This window comes from Pelobates fuscus, chromosome 1 (assembly GCF_036172605.1).
Source record: "Pelobates fuscus isolate aPelFus1 chromosome 1, aPelFus1.pri, whole genome shotgun sequence".
NCBI lineage: Eukaryota > Metazoa > Chordata > Amphibia > Anura > Pelobatidae > Pelobates > Pelobates fuscus.
In genome coordinates, this window is record NC_086317.1 from 191,767,422 (window position 1) to 191,794,141 (window position 26,720).

Here is a 26,720-nt window from a genome sequence, read left to right on the forward strand (position 1 = left end):
AAGGATAAAATTACGCCTAGGGGTCTCCGTTTTTTTAAAACACCCACCTTTGAAAATGAAAACAATCAGAAATATGTAAATATTTGGAATGATGCTTTGGAAAGATTTTCTGTAGAAATGATGAATATAGTAATAGCATGCAGATTAGAAGCTTTATCTCAATTAGATAAAGACATAGAAGTGTTTCAGAAAAGACTAGAACCAGCATCAGAAAGAAGAGATTATGAAGAGCTGACAAAGAAAACTAAAGAGAATCTGGGTAGACTTGAGGAACAGGTGAAGTCTGGTAAACATAAAAAATACAAAAGAGATATGTCAGATTATAAAAATAACAAAGTTAGAAATTTTTCTAGATTTGAGAAAGACAGACCAAGGAATAATCAGTACGGTCCTTATCCAAACAGGGAAAATACTAATACACAAGATAATTTCCAAAGAAAAAGGCTAAATAGCTATGGAGCATATAAAAAGACCACATGGAGATCCCCAGAACATAAGATACAAGGGGAATGGATGAAGGTAAAAGCAAGGAATAGGCCTTATCATAGAGAACAAAGGGATTATAGTCCGGAGAGGAGACAGAATATAAGAGATTTTAATACGAAGAATCGTTTTGAAGTTTTATCAGAGAAAACACCCCAAAATCCACGTAAAGATTTTTTAGAGAAAAGAAAAGAGAGGGTTGTTTTTTCACCACTGAAAAGGAGGAGCAGAGACAGAGAGGATGTAGAGGAGGAGTCAAACTACAGATTCGAAAAGAAAGGAAGAACAGGAAATCGGATGGAATAATAAATTTATCCAAACACCAACTTTCCAAATACGAATGTAAGGTTTTAGACAAAGGGCTTAAGTTTGCCCCCAGTCGTAAGTTTGACTCCTTCTCGGCATATGTAGACATGTTGAAGTTTTCTAGAGGTTTAACACTAAAAAGGTTTTTTTATCTAAATAAATGTAAAGAGAAAGTTATAGATAACACCCATACCAATTTAAAAAATAAGTCTAGTTTCTACCCCAGAAATTATAGGACTAGTGCTATTGATATCTTTGAAAAATCAGTAACAGAAGATTTTGAGAAAATTAGAAAAAAAGATCAAAAATAGGAAGAATAATCTAAACAAAGAGGAAAGAGAGGCATTACAGCAATTAAGAAGTAACAAAACAATTATCATAAAGCCCGCGGACAAGGGAGGAAGTATAGTGGTACAAGATTCAGAGATGTATATAAAAGAATGCTATAGACAACTCCAAGATCAAAATGTCTATAAAGTCTTAGAAAAAGATCCTATAGAGGAAATAAAAAAATCCTTGTATGAATTGTTGGATAGGGGAAGAGAGAGGACGGCATTCTGAATGAGGACGAATACAAATTTTTACATAATGATTTCCCCAGAATGCCAGTCTTCTATACCCTACCCAAGGTCCATAAGGATAAAATGAACCCCCCTGGAAGACCCATTGTTTCGGGGATACATTCCATTTCCGCCAATCTTTCGAAATATGTAGACACATGGCTGCAGGATTTAGTTAAGATGGTGCCTTCGTACCTAAAGGATACATTAGATGTTATCAATTTTTTAAAAAATGTTAAATGGAAGAGTACATATATATTGGTAACTAGTGATGTATCTTCGTTATATACCTCTATTCCCCATGCACAAGGCTGTCAAGTAATAGAAGATTCCCTAAATAGATCTAATAAATTCTCAAATGAACATGTTGATTTTTTTAATTAAGAGTATTAATTGGATTTTACACAATAATTATTTTTTATTCAATTCTCATTTTTACTTACAGTGCCAAGGAACGGCTATGGGGACCAGGTTTGCCCCAAGTTATGCGAATTTATACATGGCCGGCTGGGAAGAAAAACATGTTTATGAGAGCCCGGAATGGGGGGCAAACCTGGTCCTATATTATAGATATATAGATGATTTAATTTTTATATGGGATGGACATGAAGCTATTAAAGAATTTTTAGAAAAACTTAATAATAATAACTGGGGTATTAGTTTGACTAGTGTTTTTAGTAAGACAAATATTAACTATTTAGATTTAGAAATATACATAGAAAATGAGGAGATAAAAACAAAAAACTTTTTTAAGAAGGTGGATTCTAACAATTATGTTTTATACAACAGTGGCCACTATACTCCTTGGCTTAACAATATCCCCAAAGGCCAACTGCAGAGGATTAGGAGGAACTGTACCGATAAAGATAAATTCGAGGAACAAGCCATGATAATTATAGATAGATTTAAGCAAAAGAGGTATCCCCAACAAATTCTGGAAAAAGCATATAATGAAATAGTAGGTTTAGAATCTAACCAATCAGTGAGTAACCAGGAAGAAATAAGAAATCCAAATAAAGAAAGAGAAATCATATTACCCTTGGTTTTTGATTTTAATCAAGAGTGCAATAAAATGAAATCAATAGTGAATAAACACTGGCATATTTTAAAGAAAGATAATGAACTCAGTAAAATTATCCCCGAAAAACCCTTTATTACGTTTAGAGGAGCTCCGAATTTTAAACGAATTCTCACTTTTAATCATCCTAGAAAGGAAATTCCCAAGACGTTTTTAGACAATAAAAAAGGGTTTTATTCCTGTAATAAATGTGCAGGATGCAGGTGTAGTAAAAATGCCACTTTAAAGGGGGTCAGTAAATTTAAAAATAATACGAAAGATACTGAATTTTATATCAAAGATTTTATTACGTGTTTTAGTAAGAATGTAATTTATTTAATAATATGCCCATGTGGACTACAGTATGTGGGGCGGACAATTCGCCCACTACACAAAAGAATATATGAGCACGTAAATAACATTATTAAGGGCTATGATAATCATAGCGTTTCGGCACATTTCAAGAAATGTCATAATAAAGACCCTAGAGGGTTGGTATTCCTAGGAATAGAGGTAGTAAAAAAATCATGGAGAGGGGGAAATCATATTCTAGATATAGGCAAAAAAGAAATGCAATGGGTCCACAGATTAAAAACGTTAGAACCTAGGGGACTCAACATAGAATTTGATTTGTTTAACTTTTTAAGTTAAATTTGGAATAAGGTATACATTTATTGTTTGTTTTAAACATATTATCTTCCCTCTTTTTCTCCTAATACATTTTTTTTTTCTCATTTTTAAAGAATTTTTTTCTTTTCTCCCTTTTTTTTGTCTCTATTTTAGAGATATTTTCTATTCTTAGAAAAACATTTTCTCCTTTTTATAACATGTATTAACTGTGAATACGTAGTTTAGGCTATGTGCCGGTTTTTGTGTATTGTATATTCTGAAGTATGTCTCTTTAAAAATGCCTCTTAAAAATGTCTCTTTAAATATGTCTATTGGAATATATTCCTTGGAAATCATGTGATTTGTAATAATACATATATTTTTTATACATTTTTTCATAAGTTTTTAAAGTAATATTTATGGTTTTTTTAAACAAGTATAGTAATATAAAGTTATTTTTCTAATTAAGAAAGTTCTCATAATAAAGTATGATTTCGTTTTTTTGTAACATGTATTTAATTGACACCAACGATAAGGTAAAGGACTCTGATTGCCAATCACCTATGTTTACCCATTAAGATAGGTATAAAACAACGAATAAGACTTGCATGGGCAGATCTGATGAAGCCGTGAATACGGCGAAACGCGTCATCACGCAAAGCTACGCACTTTACGTCACGCATACAAGGAAGTCCCTCCTCCCGGAAGTTTTTTCGTACACAGACGGTAACCACAGCGGCGATCAATACAAAGGGACAGTCGACACCCTGAAGCTGCACTTTTACCGGACTTTGTGTGTATTTGAAAATTGGATGTGAAGGAAGGTGACTATTCTATGCTGTGCTGGGCAAATAAATTCTTTTGAAGTATCTCCGTTCATGCAGTCGTATATCTCAAGAAGCGATTAAAGCTAGAGCAGGCTCTTTCTGCTCTATGTTTGTGAGTGCACCCTTCTGGCATTTAATATTTATATATATTCTCTAAAAACGATTTTACACTATTATGTTTTTTATGTCTCTCCTTTTCCTTTATGTATAATTCGAGAGGACATATGTATGTATAATATTTATTTACGCATTTGAGTGCACTTTTAACACTTTGCACTTTACTATAATATATTGCACAAGTTGCACTTTTGAATCACTTGGGTCTTAAAGACACAGCGCACCTTATCATTGTTTTGTACGTGCAATGTATGTTGGCAGCCAAATTTTGAATAGTCTATTTCTTTGCTCGTCATTCAAATTATGTTTAGATAAATTAGACTCAAATACGTCTGCATTACCAAAGGCATCCATTGATGGATTATATGGGGGAATATCTTTGGGAACTTTCATCAGCTGCTCTTGAATTTTAAATTTAAGTTTTGCAGCCTTATCTAACAATTTTCTACGTTGCAAATCAGACTGGGATGATATTTCTCAAAGTAGATGGTGGGAACCGCACTCAATCCCAGCGGCCAAGGGTGCTCCGGATCAGGACCAGCAATCCCAGAATTATACACGAAAGAAGAAAGGACCACAGGCACTCCAAATTGAAACCGTATGCAGATTTATTAGGAAAAAATGCAACGCCAAGCAACGTTTCGACCAACAAAGGTCTTTTTCAAGCTTGAAAAAGACCTTTGTTGGTCGAAACGTTGCTTGGCGTTGCATTTTTTCCTCATAAATCTGCATACGGTTTCAATTTGGAGTGCCTGTGGTCCTTTCTTCTTCTGGGATGATATTTCTGTGACATCAACGGTCTCGGGTATCAAATTATGATCGCTCCTTGTGATTACACACATTTGTTTATTTTCATTTCTAAGCTTACAGATCAATTCAGATTTAAGATCCAACTGTTCTCCCAAATCACAAATACTTGCCTGTAGTCTATCACAGTTAGTACATTTGATTTCTGTTACACATACAGATTTCTCTTTAATGTCTGTCTGTGTACTTTTTAAATCTTGCACCTTTACTTGCAATTTTGTAGGAGCTACTCCTGTTCTAAGAATCATTGTGTCAAAGGTTTCTACCAATTTTAAAACATTTCTAATTTTCTTTTTTGTTTTATTTAAACATAACAGTTTATTATCAATAGCTGCATTTGCTTGTTTACATTGCTCATATAAACTTGCCCACAATTGACTATCTGTATAGCATTTATTAAACACAAAATCAAGTTTACTTTTCTCTGCAATTTCTGTAACAAAATCCATTATTACTCACCAGACAATTTGATCTTTACTGCACGTCCGTCTGCTTTTAGTCTGCCTTTTACTCGTACAGCTGCGCAGTATTTGATTCTGGATGCTTGCCAATCTCTGCCACGTGCTTGCTTCTAGAATACACGTTGTATCTTGTGCTGCTTTCTTTATAACACGTGCTTTTGTCTGCTGTAGAATATAATCTTGGAACAGTCTTTGTGATTTGAAAATCTTTGTCTTCTGATTAACACACAGAAATCTGCACACAGTTTTTTTCTTTGTTTCTCTGTGTCTGGCTGTCCACACTTTCAACACAGAGTAATTCGATCCGTCCTTTCTCTCTCTTCCTCTGATCAGTAACACCCCTTGGATGTGTGGAATGCCAAAAAAAAACAAAACAGTCTGGCTGGCTCGTCAATGTAATATCTGCCTGTGTGTTTATTTAGTTGAATAAGTCTTTTATTTATATATATATATATATATATATATATATATATATATATATATATATATATATATATATATATATATATATATATATATAGTCTTGGGCCAAATGCTCGCCACAATAATATATGTCTAGATTATTGAAAAGTATTAATACGCAATCTGACGTTCTTTATAAAAAATAAGTATTTATTCTACTTCAATAGCAAATCATAATATACTTAACAGATGGTATGTCCTAATGGAGTTACAGAGTCGTCTTTTTATCAGCAATTCAGGACATCGGATCGTAGCAGGAAAGGCAAGAGAGCGTGGTCCTTTGTCCTCTGCCCTTTATAGCCCAAATTACGTCATAACATGTAGTTTAGAATAGCCATATAAGGAAATTCTCCATATAAAGACCACCCCAAATCTCTTATACAGCAAATTCCAGAGACCTCATGGTACAGAATAGGAAACACCATCTGTTCTGTTTAACCCATTATACAGCCACACCTTAATATGTATTTGAATAGGAATATACAGAATATGCAATATTCTACACACCTCCTCTACTCCTCCTACTCCATCCTCTTCCATAACCTCCTCGGCTGAGTCCTCTTGTGCCGCTGCTTCTTGCTCCACATCAACGGCACCCCCCAGCTCCCCAGGTACTATTCCACATCCCGGATACGGCAGTGTCACGCCGTCTTGGGTTTGACTTGCTTGAAAGCAGAGAGTCACACCGGACAAGCACTCCTGTCCGCCCTGAACGCACAGGTGGAAAAGTGGCTGACTCCGCAGCAACTGGATATCGGCAAAGTGGTGTGTGACAACGGAAAAAATTTGATAGCGGCATTGAAGATGGGCAAGTTGACACATGTGCCGTGCATGGCACATGTGTGTAATCTGATCGTACAACGCTTTGTGCATAAGTACACAGGCTTACAGGACGTCTTGAAGCAGGCCAGGAAGGTGTGTGGCCATTTCAGGCGTTCCTACACGGCCATGGCTCACTTTGCCGATATCCAGCGGCGAAACAACATGCCAGTGAGGCGCTTGATTTGCGACAGCCCTACACGTTGGAATTCAACACTCCTAATGTTCGACCGCCTGCTCCAACAAGAAAAAGCTGTTAATGAATATTTGTATGACCGGGGTGCTAGGACAGCCTCTGGGGAGCTGGGAATTTTTTTGCCACGTTACTGGACGCTCATGCGCAATGCCTGTAGGCTCATGCGTCCTTTTGAGGAGGTGACAAACCTAGTCAGTCGCACCGAAGGCACCATCAGCGACATCATACCATTTGTTTTCTTCATGGAGCGTGCCCTGCGAAGAGTGCTGGATCAGGCTGTAGATGAGCGTGAAGAGGAAGAGGAAGAGTTGTGGTCACCATCACCACCAGAAACAGCCTTATCAGCATCGCTTGCTGGACCTGCGGCAACGCTGGAAGAGGATTGTGAGGAAGAGGAGTCAGAGGAGGATTGTAGCAAGACCAAACACAACAGGCATCCCAGGGTGCTCGTTGTCACCTATCTGGTACCCGTGGTGTTGTACGTGGCTGGGGGGAAGAACATACCTTCAATGACATCAGTGAGGAGGAGGAACGGGAAATGAGTAGCTCGGCATCCAACCTTGTGCAAATGGGGTCTTTCATGCTGTCCTGCCTGTTGAGGGACCCTCGTATAAAAAGGCTGAAGGAGAACGACCTGTACTGGGTGTCCACGCTACTAGACCCCCGGTATAAGCAGAAAGTGGCGGAAATGTTACCCAATTACAACAAGTCGGAAAGGATGCAGCATTTGCAAAATAAATTAAAAAGTATGCTTTACACAGCGTATAAGGGTGATGTCACAGCACAACGGGAATCTAACAGGGGGAGAGGTGGAAGTCATCCTCCTCCTCCCACGACCACGCCGGCAAGGACAGGACGCTTTAAAGACGTGTTGTTGATGGAGGACATGCGGACCTTTTTAAGTCCTATGCATCGCCACAGCCCTTCGGGATCCACCCTCAGAGAGCGACTCGACCGACAGGTAGCAGACTACCTCGCCTTAACTGCAGATATCGACACTCTGAGGAGCGATGAACCCCTTGACTACTGGGTGTGCAGGCTTGATCTGTGGCCTGAGCTATCCCAATTTGCGATAGAACTTCTGGCCTGCCCCGCTTCAAGTGTCCTGTCAGAAAGGACCTTCAGTGCAGCAGGAGGTATTGTCACTGAGAAGAGAAGTTGCCTAGGTCAAAAAAGTCTAGATTACCTCACCTTTATTAAGATGAATGAGGGATGGATCCCGAAGGGACTGACACTGGGCGATACATTCGATTAAAAAAGGCCTGATGAGATGAGCTACCTTGGGCTAAAAATTGTCCACACGCTGCTGTATTTTAGCTCTGAATGACGTTTGACTTGCGTGACTTATCCGCCACCAACTAGGGTTCAAGCCGCAATGTTTTAGGGCACTTTCTGCCTGTGAAACAAACATCAATTTTTCTGGACGCTGCTACAGCAGCGGCTGCAACAATACCAAATTTTTCAGGCATGTGTACATGCCTAATTTTTAGGCCCACTGGTGCAAGTGGACTGATTACAATTACAGGGTCTCTAAAGAGTCCTGTATTGTTATTTGTCGTCACTACCTTCCCGCGTCGGGAGTGGGTCATTTGTGCCCCTGCTGCCTTCCTTGCATGTGGTAGCCGTTTGTCAGGGATTTGTCAATCCATATCTGCCAAGTGACCCTATGTAGGGGTAACAGTCCCTATTCTGCTCTGTGTCAGTGTGTATCATGGTCTCTGTGGACAAGGAACAGTCTCTATTCTGCTCTGTGTCAGTGTGTATCAGGGGTTTTGAGGACAGGTGTCAATCCATATCTGCCAAGTGACCCTATGTATATCTGCTGTCAGTACACAGGAAAAGTTTAAATATTTCTTGTTCTACGTTCTCTGCAACTCCACACACCGACTCATCCAATACGTGAAGATCTGGGGTTTCTCTGACTCTCCTCAGTAGTGTATCAAACAGAGTCTGCACTGTGGTAACACGGACATCTTCAGGACATAACTCAACTATTTGCAGATAGGCAGTCTGCAGCTTCTCTTTTTCACCTGTTCTCTTCTCTCTTATGCGTATTCTTGTCTAGTGGTGGTCTCTTGCCTTTCTTTTAACCAATTCGTTCCTTCCATATGGTTTCAAAAGATCTCTGGCATCATTACTTTCAACGCAAATAACGTCATCATAGTTAGTCTCCTCATTATTCACCGGGAAGAGAGTGTTTGGACTGACTACCCACAGCATGCTCTTGCCATTGCCTACTCCACCTTCAACGACAGGGTGCAAGTCCCAAGGAGAAGGATCATTCACTTTATTATCTGTCTTTATTTCACAAGTAGTGCCTGGAACATCCTCATGGGTCACAAGATGTAAATCTGGACTAATGTCAACCCCAGGGTCTGGAAAATCTAAAGAGTCCTGTATTGTTATTTGTCGTCACTACCTTCCCGCGTCGGGAAGATTTCTTGCACAGGGCGCCCAAAGGCCTAAGGCTGGCCCTGCGCATGGGTCAGTGGCTCTGCACCAGACTTCCCTCCAATTGATCAAAGTTAAAGGATTTCAAGTGGACTGATTACAATCACAGGGCCTCTAAAGAGTCCTGTATTGTTATTTGTCGTCACTACCTTCCCGCGTCGGGAGTGGGTCATTTGCGCCCCTGCTGCCTTCCTTGCATGTGGTAGCTGTTTGTCAGGGATTTGTCAATCCATATCTGCCAAGTGACCCTATGTAGGGGGAACAGTCCCTATTCTGCTCTGTGTCAGTGTGTATCAGGGGTTTTGAGGACAGGTGTCAATCCATATCTGCCAAGTGACCCTATGTAGGAGGAACAGTCTCTATTCTGCTCTGTGTCAGTGTGTATCAGGGATCATTAGGACAGGTGTCAATCCATATCTGCCAAGTGACCCTATGTAGGAGGAACAGTCCCTATTCTGCTCTGTGTGTCAGTGTGTATCAGGGATCATTAGGACAGGTGTCAATCCATATTGCCAAGTGACCCTATGTAGGGGGAACAGTCTCTATTCTGCTCTGTGTCAGTGTGTATCAGGGCTGGGCTTTGAGGACAGGTATCAATGTTAGGTGATTTCTGCCCTTTATGGATTAAAAGCAGACTCTGCATCAACTGTGCAATTTTCCATGGGAGTTTTGCCATGGATCCCCCTCTGGCATGCCACAGTCCAGGTGTTAGTCCCCTTGAAACAACTTTTCCATCACTATTGTGGCCAGAAAGAGTCCCTGTTTTTAAAATTCACCTGCCCATTGAAGTCAATGGCGGTTCGCCGGTTTGCGAACATTTGCGGGAGTTCGCGTTCGCCGTTCGCTAACCGAAAATTCCGGGTTCGCGACAACACTAACGGTAGCCTTTCAATGAGGCAACCTATAGAAAATGTGCAAAAAATCAAACAGATCTCTGTGAATTAGTGGTATACATATAAGAACACTTAAATCCCACAGTAAGTTAGACTTGTGCACAAAAAATAAAAGAAAACTTGCTTAAGAGTCCATACAGTCTTATAAGAGAGAGTCTTGAAGGGGTTAATCTTGTATTGTAGTAGGAGATACACTGTAGCTTTTTTCGTGGATAATACCTTCAAAAGATACAAAAGAGAGCTTGCATAGAGTAAAACCGTATTTAATAAGTAAAAAGATACCCTTCCCCCCAAATGGAAACCTTACGTTAGCAAGTAGTGATACTTTTTTCCAAGATATCACAATACACTTTGTATAGTCAGAGGCTGTGCAGCCGTTTACCGTCCGCTGCTCTCAGCAGTATTCAAAGTTCCCGCCCGATCTCAGCGCTGATACAGTGGGTTCTAGCCTGCAGGATTGGAGCATCAGCGTGTGGTTGATTCTAAGCCGGCTGTAAACATCAGACCTCTGCACCCGATAGCACTTCAACGCGTTTCGCCCTCCTGCAAGGGAGACGCCCACAGGCAATAAGGCATTAACCAATCAGATATCCCACAGATTCCCTCCCCTCTGCTTGGGAGATAATTGAGTTTCTTACTGTATCTACTCAATTATCTCCAAGCTAAAACGTATACATTTTATACATTTTTATAACTCATTTTACATCGTACATGAATAAAAACTTTTATGACCACCACAACTTGTGGAACAACATATTCGTGAAAATCCGTTCAGTGGTTCCAGAAATATTTAAAAGTCTCTTTTGACCGACCGCAAGTACATTTTCATGCCCAAAACAGTTCCATGGATTTGGGCTGTGCGGTCGGTCTATTTTACACCGAGAAATTGACTAAGTCCCATTCGAACAGGAGTTTGAATCTTCAAACGGGACTTGGTCTCCAGCCGCGGTGTCGAAGAAGGTACAGGTCAGCGGTGTTCGTGCAATTGGGTAGCCGCAAACAGTTCCATAGATTTGGCTGCACACTCCGCTGACCGTGTTCGAATACGTTAAAATGGCTGCCGCCACGTGTTCGTTTGTCGAATGGCGGCCACTTCGACTGCATTCGAAGTGCCAGTTTAAAAGTTGTAACACTGCTCCACAGTATTTAAAGGGCCAGGAACAGCATACAAAAATCCATTATGCCCAAATGCAGTTATTAAAGGGCTAATACATCCCAGGGCCATAGTCGCAGGGCAGGAGGCTAGCGATCAATCCTCTCCAATGCCCAGTGGCAAAGGGCAGTTTGTCACAGTGCTAACCAAGCCTCCACCCTAAAAATGCTTCAACTTTTAATCACTGCTTATGGCATGCCAACTGAAATACAAACTGACAATGGAATTTATTTTACTGGTCAGTTAGTCCAACAATGGGCACAGGACTCTGGGATTAGATGGATATTCAACATCCCCTATTGTGACAAACTCCCCTTTTTAAGGGAGTTTGCCATGGGTTTTGGAGGGGCCTGCTTGTCAGCCTCCTGCCCTGCGACTATGGCCCCTGGGGTGTATTGCCATTTAAAACTATTTGGGCTTATTGGATTTTAAAAAACACTTTCTGCCGCTTTAAATCCATGGGAAAATGTGCCTCTTTCCCTCCCCCTTTTTCCTATCCTATTGTTTCTCCAGCAGGGCGTTGTCCCAGGGACACTGCCAGACCAGGTTAAACTGGCTGCTTTGTCCCTCCTCAATCTCTTATCAGCCCTTGCTATTTTCTGACCTCACCCCACTATAGTGCACTTTTAACATTGAAATTAGACCGTCCGCACAGCCAAAATCTGTGGAACTATTTTGGGCATGAAAGCCATGCTTGCGGTCTGTCAAAAGAGACAACTTTAACCACATGGCGATCCAACTGTATTCGTAATATCTGAGCGCGGTTCAGACATATTTAGCGTTCAGATCCAGGCTATCTGGGGATATGTTGGACATATAGGTTAAACATTGTATTATATAAGTTATGTATTTTTATGTGGTTTTTGTAACAGTTTTGGACTTAGAGATATTTCCTGTACCTGGAGATAATTGGCTTACCACAGCCACTTAAGCCAATTATCTCCAGGATAGAGGAGAAGATGGACCGGCCGCATAGCCTAAATCTGTGGAACTATTTTGGGCATGAAAGCCATGCTTGCGGTTGGTCAAATGTGACTTCCATAAAACTCTGATCTGGGTGATTTTTGGATATGTTGTTCACCCATATCAGGGTTATCCGTGGATGTGGGGATATGTTGTTGTTTTGGGGTGTTACTGGACTTTGGGTAAAACTGGATATTTTCTGCCTGTGGTAATTGAGTTAGTCCATTGTGTTTGGTAATTGTATCACAGGCAGAGGGGAGGGTTTGTGTACATTAGCTGGTAGTGTCTAACTGTACAATACTGTGTTGATTGGCTGTTGTGATTTTGTGTCCTGTTCTCCACAAGGTCCACGTGGGTGGTAACCTTGTGGGGAAAACTGTATATAAGAAATGCCTTTGTTCTCATTGAACCAGTTCTACTTCACCCTTGTAACGGAACTCCCCGTACTCCGACCGAGTACCTTCCGTTGATGGACGCTTCGTAGCTTGCGCCGAGGACCGCCAAGCACCGCACCGGACACCACAACCACCGCAGACTCCACAACCGCCGTAGCTTACCTGGAGTCCCGCCGTTTTCTATCCACCCTGGATAAGCTTCTGTCCTTCATGACCGTGTGGTAAAGACCTCTTCTCCAGGAGAGCATATCAGGAACAAGCTCTTAAAAGAGCTAATTGATTAAAGCTCAAGGTAGTATGCAGAGCATAGCAATCCCCAGTGTGATTATAGCAGTTCCCTCCAATAACGAGACATGGCTAAGTATTGAGGGTCAAGAAGATCTGTTTTACTTGGCACCAAAGGGCCTTCTTTTGCAGGTTTCCCTACATAGGACCACCCACAGGGTTTTACAGAACAACCAATAACACACGTACATTACAGAAAACACTCCCAGCAATTTCACACAAAATCCTCCCCCTGTGCCTGTGATATAATTATGGTACACAATGGTTAACATACTTATCACAAGCAGGAAAAATACAGTTTGTATACATGTACTATAACTTTAAAAATATACGTCCAATCTTCATAAACATTACATATAATCAGCACACTTTAAACATAAATACTCTAAAAAAAAATCAGACAATTCCATCCAGTAGATACAAAGTTAGCTGGGAGTCCATTATGACCGACCGCAAGCACATTTTCCTGCCCAAAACAGTTCCATAGATTGGGGCTGTGCGGCCGGTCTATTTTACACTGAAAAATGACTAAGTCCCATTCGAATGCACGAACGGGGCCATTCGTGCATTTAGCTTAGTTTAGCAGTGAGTTCAAACTGCCGAACGGGACTTAGTCTCTGCAGCCGAAAACGGAGTGTAGGAAAAGGTAAGGGTCAGCGGTGTTTGTTGAAATGTGTAGCCGATTTCAGTTCCATGGATTTGGCTAAACATACTGCTGACCTCGTTCGAATGAACAAAGATGGCCGCCGCCACGTGTTCGCTTGTCGAATGGCGGCCACTTCGACTACTTCGGATGCATCCGAAGTGCCAATTTAAAGCTGCAGAACTGCTCCAGTACAATTTAAAGGGGCAGCAAGAGTCTTAAAATCCAATCTGCTAAAATAGTCTTTAACAGGCAATATCTTCCAGGGGCCATAGTCTTAAAGGGGCATTGTTCACCAAAGTCACAATGTGCCCACAGACAGTTCTTAAAGGGCCATACACAGCATAATGAAATACAATATGCCCAAATCAGCTCCTTAACCCCTTAAGGACACATGACATGTGTGACATGTCATGATTCCCTTTTATTCCAGAAGTTTGGTCCTTAAGGGGTTAAAGGGCAATACATCCCAGGGCCATAGTCGCAGGGCAGGAGGCTGGCAAACAGGCCCCTCCAAAAACCAGTGGCGAGGTCACTTTCGCCACAACCCTCAATTTAGAGTCCTGTCTCTTATTGGGGGAATCTACTACAAGGGATTGCTATGCTCTTCATTCTCCCTTGAATAATCACTAAGCTCTTTTAAGAGCTTGTTCCTGCTTCACTCTCTGGGGAAAGAGGTTCACCCACTGGAATCTGGGGCCTTGACGGTCCAGGGTGGGTAGGAGACGGTGAGACCCCAACCAAGCTGCGGCGGTTCGGGGTGTCTGCACTACTTATGGTGTCAAGTGGAGTGCTTGAAGCCCTCGGGAAGCACTAGTAGCATCCGTCGTCAGGGGTGCCATGTGATCCGTTACACCTACCATCTCCAAGCCTCGGAATTGGAAAGGTGCAATGGTCTTTTAAAAGAACAAATTTTAAAGCTATCCCCAAGCTTGTCATTGAAAGGGTGGGATAAAGTTATTACTCAGGCTGTACTGGTTCTTAACAACAGGCCACTAGGACATGCATCTCCATATGATAGGCTTACATGTAAAAATGACAATTTGTTAGTTTAAGGTTGACTTTTACTGGTAGCCTCCCCGAATCAGTAGGGAAAAACTAATTCCTGATCAAACTAACAAACAGTTAAGATTTTTCAAGTGGTGAGGAGGGTTGACAAACATAAATCCTTCAATAAGTGGCACTATGCCTAGAGGGACAGAGGTAAAACTCACGCTCACTGACAAACTAGTTAGTGAGGTTTGGAAGACAAGTGGCAATGTCAGTATGGATGGACGAGAGTGGAGTGCAACTCTGACTAGAAATGATTAAAGTTGGATGACTAGGAGAGGTTGCAATCTGGGTTCCCCACAGAATTGTAGTTTCCTGACTTCCGGTCGCCCCGCCATTTTAGCTGGCCGCACTTTGTAACAGCTCCGCGCCACCTCGAGACAATCCTTACTCATCTGCACTCCCCGGGCAGTGCAGTGCTGCTCCAGATATCAGGCCGATCTTGCTGCACCTGGAGGAGTGGATTGAGCTCCTTTTGGCAACCCGACGTGGAACAGATTGTCTCACTGCATCGAGGAGGCTACAGCCGGTAGTCAAGTCCTGGGTGATAGGCCGCATCGTCTGCCTAATCACGGCTCCTCTCAAGATTGGGCGCCTACGGACGTATCAATACTTACTGGACTGGGGATGCCTGGACACTCCATTCTCAAGAAGGTGCAGGATCACAGTGGTGGAAGCCGCACCAGATACCACTACAACTTGCTGAGCAGCAGCTAGCAACCCTCCCCCTTTCTCTGCCTGCTGTGCACTGCTTGTCACTGTAAGAAATTGATATGCCAAACTGCAATATTGTATCTAACTTTCTGTGTATGTGACTGGTTTCACAAGTTGGGGTCATTTCCTTGATAACAGTGTGATAAGGTGCAAAGCTTTCAATTGCATTTTACAACATCCATAGACTGTCTCACTCTGCGGAGTGCAACCTTTGTTACTTGAATTGGTAACCTACTTTCGACCGGCCATTGGCAACTATTGGTTTTAGTTTTAGCTTAGTTTTTCTGTTAGTTCAACCTTTTCTGTTATAACTCACATTATTTGATTGCATATTCAATATATAACCTCCCTAGGGGGATGAGGGGGATATGGAAGTGCTGCTGCATGCAAAGATAGATTTGTATACAACAAAAAACAAAAATAAACAGAAGACAGCTTCCCACCGAACATCTTTCAAACAGTGTTACGATTATACAAGCCAAAAGATGCAATACACCTGGGATTCAGCTGATAAATCTAAAAAATAAAATAAAAATAGAACATACCATAATACAGTTGATGGGAATGTAATATTCCCTGCTAAAGATTGCACTCACAGGATGTTGGAGTTATATGCGCTAAAATGTTTTTGGGGGCTAGTATCTCCCTCTTAGGATCAGGTATCACAGAAAACAAAAAGTACAGGGTGCGCCAAGAACAAAGTGAATAAATAATAGAAAAAAAAACAGGGAAACAGGCAAATTAAAGTCTGTATTTCACAGGTTTATTCTTCAGAAATTCTCAAGACGTCTTGGGTCAAATCCTGATAAGCATATATGAAAGAAAAAAAAAACACACAGAGGGGACCAATGGTGCAGTAACGTAAAGGAACATGGCCACAGACAACACTGAGGTTAAAGGACCACTATAGGCACCCAGACCACTTCAGCTCAACAAAGTGGTCTGGGTGCCAGGTCCATCTAGGATTAACTCTGCCTGCTGTAAACATAGCAGTTTCAGAGAAACTGCTATGTTTACTTTAGGGTTAATCCAGCCTCTAGTGGCTGTCTCATTGACAGCCGCTAGAGGCACTTCCGCGTTTCTCACTGTGATTTTCACAGTGAGAAGACGCCAGCGTCCATAGGAAAGCATTGAGAATGCTTTCCTATGGACTGGCTAAATGCGCGCGAGGCTCTTGCCGCGCATGCGCATTCAGCCGATGACGACCGAAGGAGGAGGAGAGTCCCCAGCACTGAGGGAGCCCGGTGCTGGAGAAAGGTAAGTGATTTAAACCCCCCTTTTTCCCCCCTTCAGCCCGGCGGGAGTGGGATCCTGAGGGTGGGGGCACCCTCAGGGCACTATAGTGCCAGGAAAACAAGTTTATTTTCCTGGCACTATGGTGGTCCTTTGAGAAATGCCAACTCACATTTATGGGAGCTATAACCAGCTCTAGTTAAAACAGCATACAGTGGTATTTAAACTCCCCACATGTAGGATATTCCTCTGACGATATTTTCAGTGTAGGTCATATGAAATAAAAACACAAGAGAAACCGACACGGTTGTGTGATGACGTAGGAGGAGGAGCACGCACGCATCCTGAGGTGGGGAGACAGAGCCCATGTGAGGGAATGACCACGAGTACAACCGAGAGCTGTAAGGACGGCTACAAACTGAACAAGGCAGTGTGCTGGAAAGAGAATAGTTATTGCTTCATGCGGATAGAAACATAGAAACATAGAATGTGACGGCAGATAAGAACCATTCGGCCCATCTAGTCTGCCCAATTTTCTAAATACTTTCATTAGTCCCTGGCCTTATCTTATAGTTAGAATAGCCTTATGCCTATCCCACGCATGCTGAAAGGACCACTCTAGTGCCAGGAAAGCATACTCGTTTTCCTGGCACTAGAGTGCCCTGAGGGTGCCCCCACCCACCCGGCTCTGGAAATGGGAAAGGGGAAAAAAACGTACCTTTTTCCAGCGCTGGGCGGGGAGCTCTCCGCCTCCTCTCCGTTCCTCCCCGTCGGCTGAATGCGCACGCGCGGCAAGAGCTGCACGCGCATTCAGCCGGTCACATAGGAAAGCATTCATAATGCTTTCCTATGGACGCTTGCGTGCTCTCACTGTGATTTTCACAGTGAGAGTCACGCAAGCGCCTCTAGCGGCTGTCAGTGAGACAGCCACTAGAGGAAATAGAGGAAGGCTTAACTAATTGATAAACATAGCAGTTTCTCTGAAACTGCTATGTTTATAAAACAGTTAACCGTAGCTGGACCTGGCATCCAGACCACTTCATTAAGCTGAAGTGGTCTGGGTGCCTAGAGTGGTCCTTTAAACTCCTTTACTGTGTTAAAGTCTACCACTTCAGCTGGAAGACTATTCCATGCATCCACTACCCTCTCAGTAAAGTAATACTTCCTGATATTATTTTTAAACCTTTGTCCCTCTAATTTAAGACTATGTCCTCTTGTTGTGGTAGTTTTTCTTCTTTTAAATATAGTCTCCTCCTTTACTGTGTTGATTCCCTTTATGTATTTAAATGTTTCTATCATATCTGGGACTAAATCCAAATGAATAAGCATAAGAAGAAATCCGCTCAACTGGCTGACATAAATAATTGAAGTACATTTAAGTACTTGTTTGTTTTAGCTTAAATATGCTCATATGGATGTAAAATGCTAGTTTCAGCAAGACTGTAGAAGGATTACCAAAGGAAACAGTATGTAAAATCTGTTTAGAAAAAAAGAGGAAAGGAACAGAAAGTGGGAAAGAGGATAACAGTAAAAGGAGAGGAAAGAAGAGTTGAAAGGAAAATATCTTCTTGTGGCAGAACAGACCTCGTCGCATGTTCTTGGAGGGGACTGCTTGCCTGCCACCTACCTTCTGATTATGGCCCTGGGATATATGAAATTTGAAAACACTATTTGTGCCCTGTGACAAAACTGGAGATTGTGCACAAATATGACTATTGTCCATATTTTTTATGATTCCCTTCGTTTGTTGCACTGCTCCCCATGTGTTTCATCTGTTGGTTCGGCTGGATAGACTGCCAGACAAACTGTTGAGTTACTGGGTGGCCACCATTTCATGTATCAGAGGCACATGGTGAGAACAATGGATGAAGCACATGGTGAGAACAATGGATGGCGGCCATTTTAACTCAGACACTGTTTTGACTTTTCTACACGGTGCCATCCCGACGGTATTTGGTGCACAAATACATTGTTCAGTAGTTTTAAACTACAGAACAGGGGACACATTTAACAGTAATTATTTTTCATATAGCCTGTATATATTCTGCAGAATCTGCATTTAACCGTATCTTCCAAACTACTGAACGGATCTGGGTGAATTTTGGATATGTGGTTCACCCAGATCCCCCAGTTCCGAGGATATATTTTTCTTATTGGGTTATTGCATGTTTTGGGGTCACTGTGATATGTTTTATAATTCTGTATTAGTGATGTCGCGAACATAAAATTTTCCGTTCGCGAACTTCCGCAAATGTTCGCGACCGGGCGAACCGCCATAGACTTCAATAGGCAGGCGAATTTTAAAAACAACAGGGACTCTTTCTGGCCACAATAGTGATGGAAACGTTGTTTCAAGGGGACTAACACCTGGACTGTGGCATGCCAGAGGCAAAACTCCCATGGAAAATTACAGACCAAACTCCCCGTTTAACGCACCGCAAACAACCGCAAACAGTCCATTTGCACAACCGTAAACTCCCCATTTGCACAAGGTTGGATACCAAGCTAGCCATGTCCCATTCCTTGTCCTCACTGATGTCATTGAAGGTGTCTTCCTCCACCCAGCCACGTACAACACCAAGGGTCCCCGAAAGGTGACAACAAGCCCCCTGTTTGTTTTTTTTTAATGTACACTACTGTTACACCAGATATGAGTTGCCCTGGTGTGACACTGTGCCCTGGCAGCCCCTGAAACGCACACATGTGAAAGAAACTGACTGCTATTATATTACAGTCAAAAATGTTTTTTGTTTTTTTTTAATGCAAGCTATTGTGACACCAGATATGAGTGGTGGCACTGGGCAAGTGGTCACAGTATACGCTGTGAGCCTGACCCACACGCTGGCAGGTAGGCAACTGCAATTACATTACACAGGAAAAAAAAAAAAGCAGACTGATGTTCTAGCCCTAAAAGGGCTTTTTGGGGTGCTGTCCTTACAGCAGAGATCAGATGAGTCCTTCAGGACTGTAGTGGACACTGAATACACTAGCCTAGCTATCGATTTCCCTATTAAATCAGCAGCAGCTACACTGTCCCTCCTCTCACTAGGAATGCAGCTTCCGGGGGCGGTTCCTAGCTGTCATGGAGGAAAGACGCACTTCGTGTGAGCTCCCTCAATATCTCACTTTAAGCAGCTATCAACAAGCGAATTTCACCCCAGAAGGGGATGACCCAGCAATGTTGCTCCTACCTGACCGACCCGACATGCTTAATAGCGGTCAGCAACTCGACAGAGTCTTACTTACCTCCGCGTGGCAAGTGTGGCCTGGTGCTCACCTGGCGGGAGAGGCGGCCGATCTCCCGATCTTGGGATGCCCAGGAGCAGCTACTTCCCGGCAGGAGCTCCGTTACCCCCCCCCCCCCCCATCGGACCGGTGGGGGTTATCCCTGTCCATCCCTGAGAGGCTGTCTGGAGCTAATGGACGCACAGAGCACAGCCGCCCAGGCTGACACTCATCTGCGACTCTCCCAATATGGCGGCAGCCGCGTGTCCTCCTGGTACCAGCAAAGCATGGCAGGATATTGAGTCTAACCTGGACAGACTCTTTAATCAATTTTGGAAGCAAATAACAAGCAGGAAGCCCCAACAAGCTCCACTACAGCCCCAACAAGCTCCACCACAGCTAAGCGAAGCAGTCCCCATTAAAATCCACCAACGCAAAAGGCGTCGAAGACGGGACCGGAGGCACAAACAGAAATGCAGAGCCTGCCCCACGTCAAGCAGAGCCTGCCTCCACCTTAAGCCACCACAATCCTGCACCGGACGTGAAGCACCACCGGGACAGATCCGACCACCTAAAAAACAAGCTTCCACCACCTCAAGCCGCGAACCCGGCACTCAGCCAGAGACTTGCCTTTGTTGTTCCAGGTATCAGGGACTCCCAGGGTGTGCACCTGGTACCCAGAAGGGATCGGATGAGCACAAGCAGTAAACAGCAGCCTGCCAAGCATGTCCCACTATAGCCGATCCTCCACACCATGCCTTTGATCACATGAACTGCTCTCTGCACATTAACTAATCGTAAAGTAGCAAGCGTTTAAACATGTCATTATTTCACCTCCTAAAGAGTTTATTGTTGTAGTTCCTTACATGCCTTTACCTTAACCGTTCATGTATTATGTTATTTACTAGTCTCATCTCATGGGGTGACTCACACTTGATTTATAACTAGTGGTGGAGCTGCTGATATAAATACACAGTTGATAACGTGCAAGCTACACCCTAAACATGACAGCCATCTTTCACAACAATGTACTGCTATATACTCATACCCTCAGTGCAACTAGCCATGATATACGCACGTTCAGTCTAGCATGCTCAAATATAACACACTTCTGTCTAAAAAAAATAAATAATAATACAAAAAAACCAAAGAATGCAGCTTCAGAATTAATCTAAATTGTATGCTGTCTAGGAGGTTGGAGGGAGAGTCTGCTGCTGATTGGCTGGAATGTGCCTGCTGACTGTGAGGTACAGGGTCAAAGTTTACTCAATGATGACGAATAGGGGGCGGACCGAACATCGCATATGTTCGCTGTCCGTGGCAAACGCGAACAAGCTATTCTATCCTTCTATTCGCCAGTGAACTGTTCGGGACATCACTATTCTGTATATTTTCTGCCTGTGATAATTAAGACAAGTCTATTGTCTTGAGATAATTAAAGAGGGGAGGATTTCTGCTGGGAGTGGTTTACTTTATTGTACGTGTTGTAATGTTTCTATTGGTTCTTCTGAAACACCCTGTGGGCGGTCCTGTTTGTGTAAGACCTCCATAAAAGAAGGCCCTTTGGTGCTAATTAAACACAGATCTTCTTGACCCTCAACATGTAGTCTTGTCTCGTGATTGGAGGTAACTGCTATATCACACTGGGGATTGCTATGCTCTGCATACTCCCCTGAACTTTAATCATTTAGCTCTTTTTAGAGCTTCTTCCTGATACGCTCTCCTGGAGGAGAGGTCTTCACCACACGGTCCTGGAGGACAGAAGCTGATCCAGGGTGGAAGGAAGACGGCGAGACTCCAGTTAAGCTACGGCAGTTGTGGAGTCTGCGGTGGTTGCGGTGTCTGGTGCGGTGCTGGTGGGCCTCGGCGCAAGCTAGGAAGCGTCCATCAACGGAAGGTACTCGGTCGGAGTATGGGGAGTTCCGTTACACTTCTCATTTAGGGTACAGCAGTACCCCAAAAATTATTTCCTCAGCTAGACTGTATTAAATACAAAAAAATAATAGTAAAGGGGAAGGAAAGAGAAGGAATGAAAGAAAGAAAGGAAAAAAACAGAATAAAATCAAAGCCACTGACAAAAGACTATTTTGAATTCCTTAAAATAACGCCCATTGACAGCTGAGGGCTAGAAAATCAATAAAAAGAAAAAAGAAAAGCAGCACCTGCAGGAGATAAATTGACCTCATATAAACTTAAAGGGACACTATAGTCACCTGAACAACTTTAGCTTAATGGGGTTGTAAAGATGAGAACTATAACTCCCTGCAGCCTTTTTCATGTAAACACTGTATTTTATGAGAAAATACAATGTCTACATTGAAAGCTAGGAACACCTCTAGTGGCAGTCACTCAGACTGCCACCAGAGGGACTTCCGAGTTGATGGATGCGTAATTCGCAGCTATCCATTCAAATGTGCTGTCAGCAGACAGGGCTCTGTGAACGTGCATCCTGTCTCCCTGAGGCTGTCAACAGCGTGTGGGATTGTGGGAGATAAGATGGGTTGAAGAGGACCCTGCTTAAACAAGCTTACATTCTATAGGAGGTAGGGTGTAAAACACAATAGGACAGGAATTTGCAATCAAATAAGGTGGGAGTGAGGCAAAGCTGGAGGAGAGAGCAAGAAACAGGTATGTGAGGTAAAGGTTAGTCTGGGAGGCCATAAGCTTTCCTAAAGAGATGGGTTTTAAGGCACTTAAAAGATGCAAGACTAGGGGAGAGTCTGATGGCGGTAGGCAGGCTATTCTATAGGAAAGGAGCTGCCCGCGAGAAGACCTGCAAGCGTGAGTTGGCCATACTGGTGCGAACAACGGACAGGAGGTGGTCACGGGCAGAGCGGAGAGACCGAGAAGGGACATACCTATGGATCTGTGAAGAGATATAAGAGAGGCTAAAATTGTTCAGTGCTTTATAGGTGTGAATTAGTACCTTGAATTGACTCCATACAGGAAGCCAATGTAAGGCCTGATAGCTGGGTGAGGTGTGAGAGAACCGACTAGAGAGGAAAATAAGTCTGGCGGCAGCGTTCATTATGGACTGTAGCGCTGCAGTACGGCTTTTAGGAAGACCAATCAGGAGAGGGTTACAATAATCCATGCGGAAAAATTACTAGAGCATGGACAAGCTCCTTGGTAGCATCTTGCGTAAGAAAGGGACGGATGCGGGCTATGTTTTTAAGATGGAATCTACAGGATTTGGCAACATACTGGATGTGAGGCTCAAAGGTGAGGCCAGAATCAAGTATGACGCCGAGACAGCGCACTTGCAAGGATGGACTGATGTGAATACCACTAACCTGAAGGGAGACCGAAAAAGGAGGGTCAGTATTAGGAGGAGGAAAGACAAGGAGCTCAGTTTTAGAGAGATTGAGTTTCAGAAAGCAGGAGGACATCCAGTCAGAGATGGAAGAATGGCAAGCAGTGACATGTTGCAGGACGGCAGGAGAGAGCTCCGGGGAGGAGAGATATATCTGGGTGTCATCAGCGTAAAGAGGTAATAAGTTTGCCAAGAGAGGAAGTATAAAGCGAAAATAGAAGGGGACCAAGGACAGAGCCTTGGGGGACTCCAACTGAGACGAGGGGAGGAGGTATCATTAGAAAAAGAAACACTGAATGAGCGTTGGGATAGATAAGAGGAAAACCTTACCAGTTTTGATCAATTCGTTAGTACACACATAGTATTGCTTAATAATAAGCTTAGCAGGTCTAGCTCTAATTCAGCCCACACTTGTATACATAAGTTCAGCCCGCACATATGTTCCTACCCATACGCAGGCCACTGCCATGCAATTAGATCTTCCAGGGCGGACGGCCCGCCGGCAATGGGCAAGAGCTACGCGAACTCACACACAACCTGTGATGCATAGCTTAGCTAAAATGTGTTGTATGTTGGTTTCGCCTGTTTTAATATATGAAGCACTGACAGTTGGATTAGCAAGCATACCACCAAGACACTTAGACGCATCATAGCTACACTTATTAACTACATACCTATCGTAAGGTATAAACGCAAACACTTTTTTCACAGTTCACCTTTAGCAGCGCCTTAGCTTAAACGTTTTCCTATTCTTTAAAACCGTGCTGATGTATCTGCTGCATATTGTTTTATTTTATTTCGCGCGGACGACACAAAAGTTCAAAAGAGCTTGTTGAAATTTTGAAACTCTCGTATCCTCACCATATAGTCACAGGGACCTAGTCCCCAGACAGACGAACCTGCGATACAGAGGCACCAAAATATAAAAGCATATATGTTATATTTTAGTTTAGGATGCTACACACGCTTCTCCACTACACCGACTGGTAATAGACTGGCAGGCTAATAAACCTAGAACACACCTGTCTTACTCGCTAACAAGTATATACCATCACAGGTTGTTTCTACCTAACGTACAGACATGAGGACTACAACGCGATGCCTTAACCAGTAATGCCAATCTACTTCCAACCATTTATGCTTATAGATAGTTAACGCATGGTTTACCGTATTGTTATTTTATTCCTTTAAAAATGTATGCATACTCAACATGTCTCAACTGTTATAATATGAATATGAAAATCGAGCCTGCTAACGCTGTTGGGGCGAAACAGGCACTGTTGTACCTACCTGCATACCAAAAATAAAGAATTAAAAAAAAAAAGATAAGAGGAAAACCACAAGAGGACAGAGTCACAGAGACCGAGCGATTGAAGAGTTTGAAGAAGGAGAGCATGATCAACAGTATCAAAGGCAGCAGAGAGGTCAAGATGAATTAGTATGGAGTAGTGGCCTTTGGATTTAGCTGTGATTATTGAGACTGCAATTATTAAAGTTACTAACCACATAGAGTGGAGAGGGCGTAAGCCAGATTGAAGAGGGTCAAGGAGAGAGTTGGAATTAAGGAAATGGGACACATGGGTAAAGACAAGTCTTTCCAGAATATTTAAGGAAAAAGGGAGCAGGGATATAGGACGATAGTTAGAGGGGGAGGACGGGTCAAGAGATGTTTTTTTTTCAGGATAGGTACTACAGTGGCATGTTTAAGGTCAGCAGGGACAATGCCAGAAGAGAGAGAGCAGTTGAAGATGTGCATTAAGGAAGGTCTGATAAGGTGAGATGGGACAGGATCGAGTGGGCAAGTGGTGGGGTGAGAGGAAGAGAGAAGAGAAGCCACACCTCTTGGTCAGTAGCTGGGGAGAAGGTCTGAAGGGTAGGAAAGGCATGATCTACGTGTGGTTGTGAAAGAGATCGGCAAGGAGGGGAGAATTCTTTCCTTAGCTGTTCAATCTTGTGGTAAAGTAACATGCAAAGCTATCAGCAGTAAGATTAGTTTGGGGGTGGCCACAGCAGGGTGTGGAAGAGAATTAAAGGTATCAAAGAGAGGCCTGGTATTGCGGGAGCATGAACTAATGAGAGAGGAAAAGTAGGACTGTTTGGCAAGGGCAAGGGCTGCGCTGTATGAACACAATATGAATCTATAATGGAAAAAGTCTGACTGGGTGCAAGACTTCCTCCAGGAGCGTTCAGCACAACGGGAGCATCTTTGCAGGTAGTGTGTTGATTTAGTATGCCACGGTTGGGGGCGTGTCCTCCTCGAGGTGTTTGTTTGGAGCGGTGCTGCAGTGTTCAAGGCAGAGGTGAGGGTCGTGTTATATGTGGAGATGGCTAGTGAAGGACAGGAGAGGGATGGGATGGATAGCAGTTGTGAATTAATATCAGCTGACAGCTGCTGGAGATCAAGAGAATTAAGGTTCCTCCTGAGTTGAGGGGGGTTAGGCTGAGGTTTTTGGGTGACGGGGTACACAAAAGCAAATTATAGGAGGCAAATTATAGGAGATTATCAGAGAGAGGAAATGGAGTGTTGCAGATATTAGATACTGTACATGCATAATAGAAGTTTAGGTCATGGGTATTGCCAGCTACATGGGTTGGAGAATTCGCCCGCTGCGATAGCCCGAGGGAGGAAGTAATTGCAAGTAGTTTGGAGGCTACTGAAGTCAATGGTGGGTTAATGGGAATATTGAAGTCCCCGAGAATTAGGGATGAAATATTAGAAGAGAGGAAATAGGGTAGAAAGGCAGCAAAGTGGTCAAGGAAAGGAGAGGGAAACCAGGGGGTCGATAAATAACGGCAATGTTAGCAGAGAAGGGTTTGAAAAGGCGAATTGAATGTACCGTATATACTCGAGTATAAGCCGAGTTTTTCAGCACATTTTTTGTGCTGAAAAACCCCAACTCGGCTTATACTCGAGTCAATAGTCTGTATTATGGCAATTTCTCCCCCCACTGAACTGCCAATGCTGGACCACCAAGGAAGGAGCCCCCCTCCCTGCCATGAATCAAGCAGGGAGGGGGGCCGAAAAAAAAAAGAATAATAATAAAATAAAAAAGTTAAATTAAAATAAATAATAAGAAAATAAAAAAAATTAAAATATTTTTTTAGAAAAAAATAATAAAATTGCCCACCCCCCACCAAGGCTCTTCAACACACACACACACACACACACACACACACACTGCATTCATACGCACACGCTGCACTCATACGCACACGCTGCACTCATACGCACACGCTGCACTCATACGCACACGCTGCACTCATACGCACACGCTGCACTCATACGCACACGCTGCACTCATACGCACACGCTGCACTCATACGCACACGCTGCACTCATACGCACACGCTGCACTCATACGCACACGCTGCACTCATACGCACACGCTGCACTCATACGCACACGCTGCACTCATACGCACACGCTGCACTCATACGCACACGCTGCACTCATACGCACACGCTGCACTCATACGCACACGCTGCACTCATACGCACACGCTGCACTCATACGCACACGCTGCACTCATTATACACACACTGTAAATAAATATTCAATTAATATATTTTTTTTAGGATCTAATTTTATTTAGAGATTTACCAGTAGCCGCTGCATTTCCCACCCTAGTCTTATACTCGAGTCAATAAGTTTTCCCAGTTTTTTGGGGTAAAATTAGGGGCCTCGGCTTATATTCGGG